General features: G+C 39.5%; 1 protein-coding gene across 7 annotated transcripts in view; it reads right to left on the bottom strand.

Annotated features, from left to right (window-relative positions):
* The window catches only part of TMC1 (transmembrane channel like 1), a 110,556-nt gene that overhangs the window by 58,541 nt on the left and 39,251 nt on the right, over positions 1-12,764 (bottom strand). Inside the window, exon 2 of one of the 7 annotated variants that reach the window (XM_042826864.1) lies at positions 5,200-5,288. The exons of 5 other annotated variants lie outside the window; for them this stretch is intronic. The gene's annotated coding sequence lies outside the window, so the exon portion shown is untranslated. Of the gene's footprint in view, positions 1-874; positions 937-5,199; positions 5,289-12,764 lie in introns of those variants that run through there. One more of the 7 variants, XM_042826866.1, reaches the window with a different exon arrangement.

The raw sequence follows: 12,764 nt of genomic DNA, 5'->3' as shown, positions 1-12,764 counted from the left end.
AGTACACTACTTGCAGACGTAAACTAGAAACATGAGCAAGAAAGATGCATACACTGGAGATCAACTATTCTTCCATCAAAGAAAAAAAGCAGATTTTGAATGACAAAGTCCAGTTTTCCTTTGGAATCAGTCACATTAAATTACTTAACTGAATCGTCCTTCAATATCTATGACTATTACTCTAATCATCACCATCATCTTTGAAAATTTCTATTTGAGTATATAGAGGTATTAGCTGTTTTCCAGTAGCTATGTGTACATTGTTTATATGCTTCAGTAGAGACACTTGAACTTCAATCCCAAGATACCTGCAAAAGGCAGCAGAAGAGCAGAGATAAAATGATTATAACAAGCAAGGAAGATGGATGAAGAGACAGGTTTGGTGTTTGAAGCCTGGTTTGATGGCTTTGTAGAGCAATGAGCTGGATGTGGGCTTCCATTCTAGGTATAGTGCGAGATAAGAGGATCCTCCATGGAGAGTACAGTGAAGAATCTACCCTGCAGTCTTGGATAAAGGGATCTGCACCGCCAAACTGAAAGTTGTTGTGAAGAAGCTGATGTGAAAGCATATGTGAGAAAATTAATTAATTAATTATGTGGTACAGCTGTAAGTATGATATATGAGAAGTGTCAATAAGTGGCACTCCAGAGTACATAGCATCAATACTGATGAATACAATTGAAGTTTTCAAGGACAGCTAAAACTTGCAACTGTACATATCTACTGAGAGTTGTGCACTGCTCTTTACGCACAGGAGAAGTCTGAATCTTTAGGGATGTTGCAAATGCAAGTGAAGGAACTAAGCATCTCCACAGCAGTACATATCAGGAGCCCAGAGATGTCTAATCTGCACAGGTAGCCTCCAAGACTTACCATTCCTGGAGGTCAGCTTCTTCCCACAGGCACTTGAAGAACCTTGTTGCCTTTATTCTTAATGCCATGGGGAAGCTGCAAAAGTCAGTCAGTCAACAGGGAAGTCATGCAGGCCATTCAGGTGCTAATACAGGAAAGTGGTTTACAAAAAACAATCAGCAGATGATAGCTGTTGTCTGAATACACAAACCCTTACTGGTCTTCTGACAGGATTCAACTTTTCTAAGACTTCTTCATTAAAGAGTTATTTTACCAATTCTGTGGATTTAAAACTACAGCTGACCATGTTTTTGATTCTGTTTCCCATGGGTTGAGATGTATCAAACTGGTTCAAGGGGCAGTGATGCAATAAGGATGCAACTTGCAGTGCCTGGCCATTGTACAAACCTGGAGGTGGGGAGACAGCACTGGAAAAGTCAGAAGATGCAGTAAAACTTTTCAGTGAACCAGTGAACTTCTTCACTGAAGAAATGAGCACCGAAAAACTCATGAAATCCAAATATTTCCTTAATGTTACGACTCACATAGTAGCTAAATCCTAAACTTGAGGGATGACTTTTTCAATCATGTTTGACCATAGACTATTTTATAAAATTATTTTGCATCTCAGCCTTTTTTTTGTTTTGATGGGGATTTTTTTGGTGGGATTTTGGGGTTGGTTTTGGGGTTTTTTTGTGTTTGTTTTGTTTTGCTTTGTTTTGTTTGAAGGGAGAGGGACATTTGTCTTGTAATGATGAGGTTTTTTTAGAACTTACAATTTTCATGTTCTTCTAATTATGAAGAATAGTTTTCATTGTCTTCATTGTATGTAAATACAGTACATGAATTTAAGAAGCACAGCGGAGGTATGGAGAAGAAGTATTTATCTGGAGCCTTTCAGAAAAGTTTTGCAAATAAGGTATGATTAAACTATTCTTTCTTCTAGCACAGAGTGGAATAAAAGTTGTTTACATTAGTCACTATTTGAAACATCACTTTCAGAGATACAAGGTATTTGATGAAGGGAACTTAACTGCACTTTCACAGGTGTAAACCAGTGCCTTAAAGAACATATTCCACCAAATTAGGCAAATGAGATCAGACTTCTGTCATGAGAAGGAAAGAATGAAGTTCAAGAGCCTCCAAGCCTCTAGTAACATTTTCATGATATTCAGGACTTTCAATTAAGTCTGCCTTGTATTCATATTTATGGACTCAATCCCATCATCTGGATCATCAATAAAGATATTGAAGAGGACAGGCCCGAGCACCAGCCCCTGAGGAGCACCACTCGTGACCAGTCACCAGCTGGATTTAGCTCCATTCACCACCCATCTCTGGGTCCGGCCATCCAGCCAGTTCTTTACCCAGCAAAGCTTGTAACTGTCCAAGCCACGGGCTGCCAGCTTCTACAGGAGAATACTGTGAGAGACAGCGTCAAAGGTTTTTCTGAAGTCTAGGTAGACTACATCAACCGCCTTTCTCTCATCCACCAGATGGGTCACTTAACCATAGAAGAAGATCAGGATGAACAAGCAGGTCCTGCCTTTCATGAATCCATGCTGGCTAGGCCTGATTTCCTGGTTATTTCACAAACCAGGGAATCATCCCTCAAAATGATCTGCTCCATAACCTTCCCTGGCACAGAACTCAAGCTGACAAGCTTCCCAGATTCTCCTTATGACCCTTCTTGTCGATGGGAGTCACACTGGCAAGTTTCCAATCCTCTGGGACCTCTCCAGTTGACCAGGACTGCTGATGGATGATGGAAAGTGGCTGGGTTACCACTCTGCCAGCTCCCTCAGCATCCTCAGGTAAATCCCATCTGGTCCCATGGACTTGTGACAGTTCAGGTGAAGTTGTAGGGCTCTGAGAGTTTCCACCTGAACTTGGGGGGTTAATTCTGCTCCCCATCCAAGACTTCCAAATTAGAGGCTAGAGAACCCTGAGGATAATTGGTCTGACTTTTAAAGACAGTCATGATGAAGGCATTGAGAACCTCAGCCTCTTCCTCAGTGTTCATGGTCCCCTATGCATCCTGTAAAGGATGGAGATTCTCCTCAGTCCTCCTCTTACTGTCAATATATTCACAAAATGCTTTTTATTCTCTTTTATCCCAACAGCCAAGTTGAGTTCAAGATGGGCTTTTGCCTTTCTAATTCTCTCCCTGCACATCCTAACAAATTCTTGTCCTTCCCTTCTTCCACTGGAGGTAAATTCTCTTTTTCTCCTGAAACCTCAGGAAAAGCTCTGTGTTCATCTACGCCAGTCTTCTTCCTCACTGGTCCATCTTACAGCACAGGTGTACAATCTGTTCCTGTGCCTTTATGACTTCCTTCTTGAGGAGCACCCAGCCTTCCTGGACCCTTTTACCCCTCAGGACTGAATCCCAAGGGACTCTCCCTGCCAGAGTTCTGAACAGTTCTAATCCACCCTCTGGAAGTCCAAGACAGTGGTTTTGCTGCCTCCCCTACTGACTTCATCAAGAATTGAGAATTCTACCATTTCCGGATCACTCTGTCCAAGATAGATCCTGACACCACATCTCCCACCAGTCCTTCTGTGTCTGTGAACAGCAGGTCTAGTGGGGTACCTCCCTTGGTAGGCTCTCTTACCAGCTGAGTCAGGCATACACTCTAGAAACCTTCTAGACTAATTCTGTGCTGCACTGTTTTTCCAACAGGAAAGTTGAAGTTCCCCATGAGAACAAGGACTAGTGATCATGCAGCTTCTGCCAGCTGTTCATTTTAGGCACTTCAAACTCACTTAGTGCTTACTATGTATCAGATTTTCCTGGTAAGTCACAAATGACCTTTCCATTGCAGGATTTCAGCACATCTCTACTTCTGATACATCATTGTCAGTCTTTTTAGAAGTTATTATGAAACTTTTGAAAGATACAAGTTTCACTTGTCTCTTTTGTAGAACAGTACAGGAAACTGAGCAGAGCTAAAAACCAAGGCTCTGCCTCAACGGTATTCAAACTCTATTCAAATTCAGCAGCAAAATATAGGACAAAAATCTTGAAATAGTGCTTTTTTTTTTTTCAGTTATACAAAACCCTGACATCAGCAAAGAAACCTTAGCTATCATAAGAGCAGATTAATTTATGGGATCTCCAGTTCTACAAGTCAGGGCAGAAAAACTGTGGTCTTACTTCTACTATACTAATATTCTGATCAGACCAGGTAAGGAATGCAAATAAAACCAAATAGCAGTGATGTATTTTCAGTATACAAGCTTTTTTCAATTTGGATATAGACATTGCAAAAAATTTTGCATTGCTCATATTTCTTCCGCCCCCACTTTTTGTTAGTAGCCAACAATAACACTGCTACTCTAGAAATTTATTTTGAAGTTTTGCCATACTCATACTTTTAAAATAGTTCATCTACAATCATTCGAACATTATCTTACATAGTCCTCACCAGTACTTCTAAAGACATTCTTTAAACTTTAAATGCTAAAAAGCATATAAAAGCATTTTGTATTTTGGAATTTAGACTCAGCATTTCTGAACAATTGTGGCTGGAACATATTAATGAAATGATGAAGGAGGCTTTTTTGTTGTTCTTGGTTTTTTGTTTGGTTTGGTTTTTTTTTTTTTTCTTTTTTTTTTTTCTTTTTTGTTTTTTTGTTTTTGTTGTTGTTTTGTTTTAATTTATTCCAAATTCTATATATGAATTGCTGCTTCTTATCTTTCTTAATTCAGAATTAGCACGGCAAGATTGGGCTATGCCTAGGAAATGGCTGCAATTAATGTGTTTTTGCCTTCACCTTCAGTCAGAAAAAGAAGTTCAAAGACAAGCTGAAGTGAAAAAAATCACAAAGAAGAAGTTAGATTCATAGGAACAATTCATAGGAATAGACAGAAAACCTGAAGTGACCTCAAGTGTTTCAGTCTTTTGAGAAATCCTGCTAGTTTTCATCTACTGATCTTTTACAGTCCCCTGAATGATCTGATAGTATGCTGGACTTCTTCATGGAGAAGGAGCTTCTATTGCATATGAGACTTGAGACTACTACTATCAGTGTACTGGGTGATTTTAGGTTGTACATCTCAACTTTGTGCTCTTGCTTCCTCACTACTTACATGGAATTAGCACTGCCCTGAGACCTATTGATAGAAAACTACATAGAGGCAAGCTGGGTTGTAGCACATGTGCTACAGCAAGCATTTCTCCTTCAAAAAATTAGCAGCCTTGTTATGCTGGTGCAGACTAAGCATGAGAATTTTATAGTCCTTTTGTTTCTTCTATTTCTACTTGTGAATTCTATTGCTACCTCCTATTGGGTTTTAGGAATTCATTGAAGCATCCAATACAGTTATTGCAGGGGTTACTTACTGTTAGCAGTTTTATGTGTTGTTTTCTTTTTTATGAGCTTCTTTGTGTGCTGAATTAAGCCTCCAGAAATTACAGTCACTTCCTGTGGGCTACAAAGAGACACTGATGAACAGAGCCAGAAAACTGCAGCAGTCTGCCCAGATGACCAACAGAAGCCCTGGATCAGGTGATTATCAAAGCACATGCTTGCTCTTAAGCACGGAAGCAGCCTTATCCATCAAAACACTCAGATGCCTAAATGACTAATCTTACTCCTGCTTAACAAACGGCATAAACATGAGGTGTTTCATTTTCAGCAAAGGTAATGCTAAACCTCTCATGAAGAACAGATCATGTCAAGCCCAATCGAATGCTCCAGAGTCCCCAGTTCAGACACTGGAGATTCATGGGAGCCTTCCCACAGATGATCAGGCACAGTTGTTGCAATTCACTGTTTCACTACTCTGGTTTCATATAAGTAACTCCCCTGAAAACTGTTTTCACACCTATAAAAGTAATGCAGCATTGAGCAAATTTCATCTCTTCTGTGAGTTTTTTTTATCTTAACATTGTACTTGGTTAAAATCAATGATAAACCTAACATAAATTTATCTCTTCAGCTTATTATCTTGTAATAGTTTTTTTCCTTTTGTTTTTTTTTCTCTCCTACTTCTTGTCCTGCTAATCTAATTAAAAACAAAATAAAACAAACGGATTATATGTTCTCAACAATATATTTTGATAAGATCGAATATTAACAGATTTCATTATTGAAAGATCTGAAGAAGTTGCTTAATTAATAGGGCCTGTTCAATCATAAATTGCACCTTCAAAGGAACCTTGCAAATTTTAATTGTTATATTTTACGTGTAAGGCCTAGTGCAGTTGCTCAGGTAGAATGATGGGTTTGAACAGACAAATAACCAAGAAAAAAGTATATCAGCTGATTTTCACAGCTAGAATTTTAAACTAAGGTAGACTACTTCTCTTCTGAAAAGTTACTTTTGTACTAATCTGCTTTTTCTTTTTATTTGATTCGTAAAGTCAAATGTCATTCACATACTTATGTAATACAAAAAAAATATATATATATATGGAAAATCACCTACTATGTGCTGTAGGTATATTTCTGATTAAATTTTTACTAGCTATATTATGTTACATAATCAGTAATCTCTCTAGCTATTTTTCTGAATGAAATGGTTCTCCATAAACACAATATTAATCAGTGTATTTTGACTTGGTCAGATTTAGTATTATTATTGGGAATTGTGTTATTTTGTTTTGCGCTTACCATCGAAAGGCAATTCATTCTTATAAAATACCATGTGCAAGGCTCCCAGGGTAATTAAATTGCTATTGTCAGTAAAGTCAAATGGGTGCAAGATACACAGTGTAATATTGCCAGTGATGGACTTCTGTAAGGCCTTTAATACCTTCCCACACAACGTTCTTGCCTGTAGAATGCAGATACATGTATTTGATGGATGGACTACTCAGTGGATAAAGAAATGGGTGGATATATCTAAAGTTATCCATATACAAAGAACTGCAATCAATGGCTTACTGTCCAAATGGAAACTAGTAGTGAGTGGTGAGCCCTTCAGGAGCATTTTGTTGATGAAGATGGGCCAAGTGCACTCTTAGCAAATTTGTAGGTGACTCCAAGCTGAGTGATGCAGATGACACCAAACTGAGTGGTGCAGGTGATAAAACAGCAGGAAGAGATGTCATCCAGAGGGATCTGGACAAGCTGGAGAAGTGGGCTGATGATCACCTAATGAGGTTCAAGAAGGCCAAGAGCAAAACACTGGCACCTGACCTGGCGCAATCCCCAGTATCAGTTTAGTATGGGCTGTCAACTGATTGACAACAGAGAAAGACTGACTGACAGCAGAGAAATACTGATTCAGTGTATCTGTGGTTGAAAAGCTCAACGTGAGTCAGCAGTGTGCTGTATCAGAAATGTGATGAGCTGGATTCTGATTCTCTCCTCTATTCTTGCAAGACAACATCCAGCACAAGACAGACTTGGAACTGTTGGAGTGAGTCCATGAGGCCAAGAAGATGGCTGGAGCACCTCTCCTAAAAGAAATTATAACCAGGATTTACATTGTGCGATGCCTCCAGTTTCTTATGGAGTGAACAATCTAATACGTGAGGTTTGTTAAAACTTCACATCTCCCATTATTTGTGTGCTTTTATCGTAAGCCAACATAAAGAGCACTACCACTGTAAAATGTACTTCAGACCAATTATCAACTTGGGACAATATGCCAGTTACAGTAATTAACTGCACTGATCAGTGCTAGTTATAAAAATTAACATGTGCTATTGTTTACACAACACACAGTGATTTAAGAATTGAAGCTGTCCTTCCTGTTTTTAACCTCACTGCTCTGTCCTATGAGAGTTGTGCTATTCTTGTAGAGAATGCCAAGTCTACCTAGGTTATTCACTGCCTCATGATCTAAGAAAAGATTGCAATAGACCATCAGTGCCCTCCCAAACATTTTAGATTAATCCATTTTTGGTGACCAAGGGCCATGTAAGAACAGTTTCCAGAGAAACAGCATATATAAGGGCAAAAAAAAAAGTCCTCTAGACACCATTTTTAGTCCTTTGGAGAGGGCATACAGCATAAAGGAAGATATTTGCTAAAATGCAGAAGAATAGCTGGTGAGTTTCAGAAAGTATGTTTATGTGTTTAGGCACTTAATCCTCACTGAAGTTAGAGGATCTTAGTCAGTTAGAGGCAGTTTCCGATGACATCTTTCTTTGAGCACCCAAACACTGAGCCACTTTAAATCAGTGTGTACTTATGAAAGCATTGGCACCAGCAATTAATATCAGCCTCCACAATGAGTCACAGCTGCTGAAATGTGTGTGGGAAAGCTTGCTGCAAAGGCAGAGGCTGCCTCTGGAAACCATTCCACCTACATTTTTTATTTTAATTTCCTCTAATTCCATAGAATTCCAAATATATATATATATACTACTAACCATTTGAAACTCTATGCCAAAGGTCTATGCAGAATTTCTGAGTTAAAATAATTTTACATTACAAAGGCCAGTACCAAATTGACAACAGTCCCACCAGCAATGTTATTATTCATTGTCTACAGGCTAACACTTTGGAAAGTCTGCTCCACTTTCCTCCTCAGTTTTTTGTTCCCTTTGTGATTTTTGTGATTTGTCTCACACAGCCAGAATTGGACTGCAACTATATAACACTGGATAGAGCCATGCTTGTTCTACATCTGCAGCTGCAACCAGCATAACTGGACAGCTCAACAGACTTTTACTTTGTAGATGTTTCAACAGATGACCAATAAGTGAGGAGGAGAGTTACCAAAAGAGAAATATTTTATTAAAAATATCATCACGATCTGGCACAAATTTTCCTTTTGACTCCATTATTGCCTTGATTTCACTTTTCAAATCATAAAGCCTTTTTAGAATTTTACCCAGACATAGACACCTTCCTTCAGAAAAGCAAGAGATGACCCCATAATCAGCATCCATACTTCTAAGGAAATCCTAGAATTGGTGATGATTTGGTCCTCTGGACCTTGTGAAATTCACAGCTTTGAAAACAATTTGCATGAACTTATCCATATTTAAAGCTTTTGCACATAAATTTTCTTGATGTCTGATGCAGTGAAATTTCATCAAATGGGAATTACCTGCAGAAATGGTATCATCTTCTATTAATTTTATAAGTCCCTTTTTTTTCTACCATGCACCAGGGCACCATCAGTAGCTATACCAGATTTGTTGACAATGGTTAAAGAAAATTGCTTTAATGTAATTTCTAGTGACACATACAGATCAAGAGTTTAGTTGTGCCTTTCAATGGCACCACAGAAGCTGTTTCTTCAGTGATATTCTATTCATTATCAATACCTCTACTGAAAATGGCAAGTTGAGCTGTATCTGTAGCATGAGTGCTTTTGTCTATCGCCAAAACATAAAATTTGAAATTTCACCAAATTTTTTTTGATAGATTTTCCTGTTTCTTCAGTTCACCTGGTTATAGTCTCACGAGGCAGACTGATTCCAGAAAAATCCTTTTTTTTTTTTTTTTTTTTTTTTTTTTTAACCAGGACACAGTATATTTGTCATGGTTTCTATATACTGTTCAACAAATTCACCATCAGGAAACAGTTTTGATTCTTCTTGTGATCAGATCACCTAATTAGCCCTTATAACAAAGTCCATTTAAGTTTTATTTTTTATTTTTTTTAATGTTTTGTTGAAATGGCAGATTATTTTACAGTTCTGTTGTCTTTAGAAAGCATTCCTTTGTATGCATTCAATTTGGCAGCATGTTTCTGTATTTAGCGTCTTTTCAAATTGCAATCTTTGAAAACTGACACAATTTCCTTGCAAATTAAGCACAGTGCCATATTATTCGTCAGCCCTCCATTGTTCCTTCCCCATGTCCCAGGGCCAGGGTGGGCCACTTGGTGGGCAGAGATGCTGCCATGATGATGCAGTAGTAAGGGCGCAGGCCGCACTGTGAGCAGTACTGGGCCGCATGCGGTTGCGGGTGGGTCATGGCTGCCTTAGGGCATGAGCCTCATCCCCTTCAGGGATCCTCTTTTGTCAACCACAGTTTCCTTCATCCATCCGGAGCAGCCTCAGTCCAGCAGGACAAAGTAAGCCCAGCATGTTTAGCAACAGAGCAAAGCGCTGTTGTGTTCTTAGCTGTCACAAGCACCTGTCTTCGCTTTAATCCCCTTTCCTGGGCTGCTGGTACTTGCTGCTGAGCACTGAAAGCACGAGGGTGGCAGCTGGACCCCTCTTTGGGAGCACATGGTAGCACGTGTCAGGTGCTGGGCAGCTGCAGGATCAGAGTGGGACAAGTCAGCTGCCAATCTCCTGTGATTTTGAATCCGTCATCTAGTGTCACCTGCTTATAGTGCAAGCAGGGGAGAGTGAAGGGAAGTAATCCAATACAGAGCACAGAGAAAGCTGTCCTGATCTGCAGACCTTCAAACCACCTCTTGCTAAGCACAGCTCCACCTTGATCGCAGTCTTTGTGCACAGCTGGTTGAAGCCTGCTCCTTTCCTGCTACACAAAAGGGAGGTGGGTTACCCTGAGGATTTGGAATTTGAAACTTTGCAAGGCTTCCAAAATCACTTGCTGATACTTAACTATTTCAAGAAAGCATTTGTTGCAACAGCTCAAATAGGCTATGCACAAAAACAAGTCTCCTGACTATTTGTTTGTGTGCACTGATTTTGAAGCTCTGCATGCATCAAGGCCTCATAGATCTTCTGAGAGTATAGCCTGAGCCCTCCTCCAGCTTGGTGCACTGAACATATAAATCTTCAAGCTGTCACAGAGATCAAGTCTATGCTCAAACAGACCCATTTACCTGGTGAAACTTCTCAAGACAAGTGTTCAATCAATCTGTATTTGTTTTTACAACTAAGTCATTGTGGAAGTAGGAGTAGCCCAGTTCTCAGGTCTGCCTCAGAATTTCAAAACAAATAGTGAGCAATGTGTGACATGACTCATTCGTGTTATTGCAGGGTTTTTTTCACTGGCACAGATGGGTATAGAGAATGAAAATAGAAAAAGCAGCACCAGCTGCTTTTGCAGGACTTCTTAAACCCGGTGACCACAGGAGCATCTGCTGAGTCACCTTGCAGTATCTCCCAGCTAACACTAAGCAGCCCTCTCCCACCAGACGCTTCCTCACACTGTTCCCTATTACTTGAGAAATTAATCAGACATTTACAGCACAGCAGCAGCAAAGCCTGAAAGTCATTTATTCTGAGGAGAAACCTGTAAATGACTTCAGCAGAGTCGGGACTCCCAGCTGCTTTGCCAGAAATTCATTTCTCATTCCCAGCAGGTATTCTGAGTAAGGCTGCCTGGACTAGTGAATATAGCAGGCAAGTAGGCAAGGAAATGCCAGGTTTCCTCCTGACCTATTTTTGAGCAAAGAAAGCATCTTTCCCCAGAGCTGATACCAGATGATGCTCCCAGTTAGCTACATATTAAGTAAACAAGGCGGGGGCGGAGGGTGGGGTATGTGTGTGCAGGGAGTGGTTGTGGAAGTAAAAAGTTTCTGCTTTCCATTCTGCTACGACTTGTTAACTTCATGTTTCAGCCAAAGCTGAGCAACTGCAAAAGCAATATGCTAGTGCTCCTTAGCAAAGCAGCTGTACAAAATGGGCTCCCTTTCCACCACACCAGCTTTACACCTCTGTCATTCCACTGACTTTAGTCAAGGTAACAGTAGGATTTTTGGTTTCAGCATGAAAAGCACTTCTGTAGTTTGGAAAGATCCATAAAGAAAAACAGAAAATCTCAGTGAAAAAATGTGCCTGAAGAAGCCTTCTCACAATGTTTTTAAAATACTTCCTGCTTTCATTGAGATAAAGCTGACAAATACAGCAAAATGGCATAAGGTGCTCAGGCACAGACGTAAGGGGCTTACAGATATGTACCACAGTACTCCATAGTTCGGAGTCCACCCTATCCTTCAGACAGTTCCAGCCGTCTCTCATCAGCAATGCAAGAAAGTTGACAGTGAGTAAAGTAGTTGGCATTCCTGACTGTGCAGAAAACGAACATCAAGAGGTTTATCTCACAATGTCTTCCAACCTCCCTTTCAATAAATGCAAGAAAATGTGGAAATCAGCAAACCATACTACTTTGCAGTGTCAAACAAGTAGAGTTTCCAGTAGTAAGTGGAGTTAGGTTTCTGCTTTCTTTTTAATCACTCACATCATTCTCATGAGAAGACCTTACAACTACTAGTCCGAAACACTTTGCATTTTTCTGTATAATGTCCTATCAACATTCTACCTATAAAAAAATTGAACCACACAATTCTGTATCTTCCTGTTATAGTTTTTATCAGGTCTCAGTTATGCAGGTGGAATTGCCCCAGAAATGTAACCTAGTGTTAAGGCTTTTTATATTGGAAATCATGGAAGTTTCCAGTGCTCATACAAGCAACTTGTCACCATCTGACAAAATGGTGTGACCCTCAGATAGCAGTTCAGAACAGCTTGTCATACCCCTTCCAGACATTCTCTGGAAGTCAGAATGATTTCTGATTATAATGGCCAGAATTATTAAGCAATCTCATTTATTAAAAACACAGGCATGGATTTGTGCCTCTCTCCACATGCAGCAAAATGAGTAAAAGCTTTTCTCTAGGACTTGTACTACTTCTACTACTCTAAGACTTGTGTCTTATGATGTGCAACGATCACACAATCAAATCTGAATAAAACAAGTCTAATTGCAATGCTTTATGACATCATATGTCTGACAAAACAGACATTAATCATGAAACAGAAGAATTCTTGGCAAGCTTTCAAAGCTACTTCAGAAATTGTTAGAACCCAGTGTTGAGTCATGAAAGGGAGAAAAAGTCAGAGACAATAGAAGCACTGTTCAGCCATGTTAATCATTCCTTTAGCATGCTATGTGGTGAACCAAACTAGCAAAGAAGAGCAGGTAAAATTAATGTGGTACATGACTGCTAGCAGATCAGCTCTCATTTTACAGTTTGCTAAGAATATACTGCAGAGATGGCAATTTTTTTTTTTTTTTTTTT

This window comes from Centrocercus urophasianus, unplaced genomic scaffold (genome assembly GCF_019232065.1).
Source record: "Centrocercus urophasianus isolate 14NV4802_14NV808 unplaced genomic scaffold, USGS_Curo_1.0 seq_27, whole genome shotgun sequence".
Lineage (NCBI taxonomy): Eukaryota > Metazoa > Chordata > Aves > Galliformes > Phasianidae > Centrocercus > Centrocercus urophasianus.
Note: the sequence above shows the minus strand (reverse complement) of the source record. Positions and strands in the feature narration are given on the sequence as shown.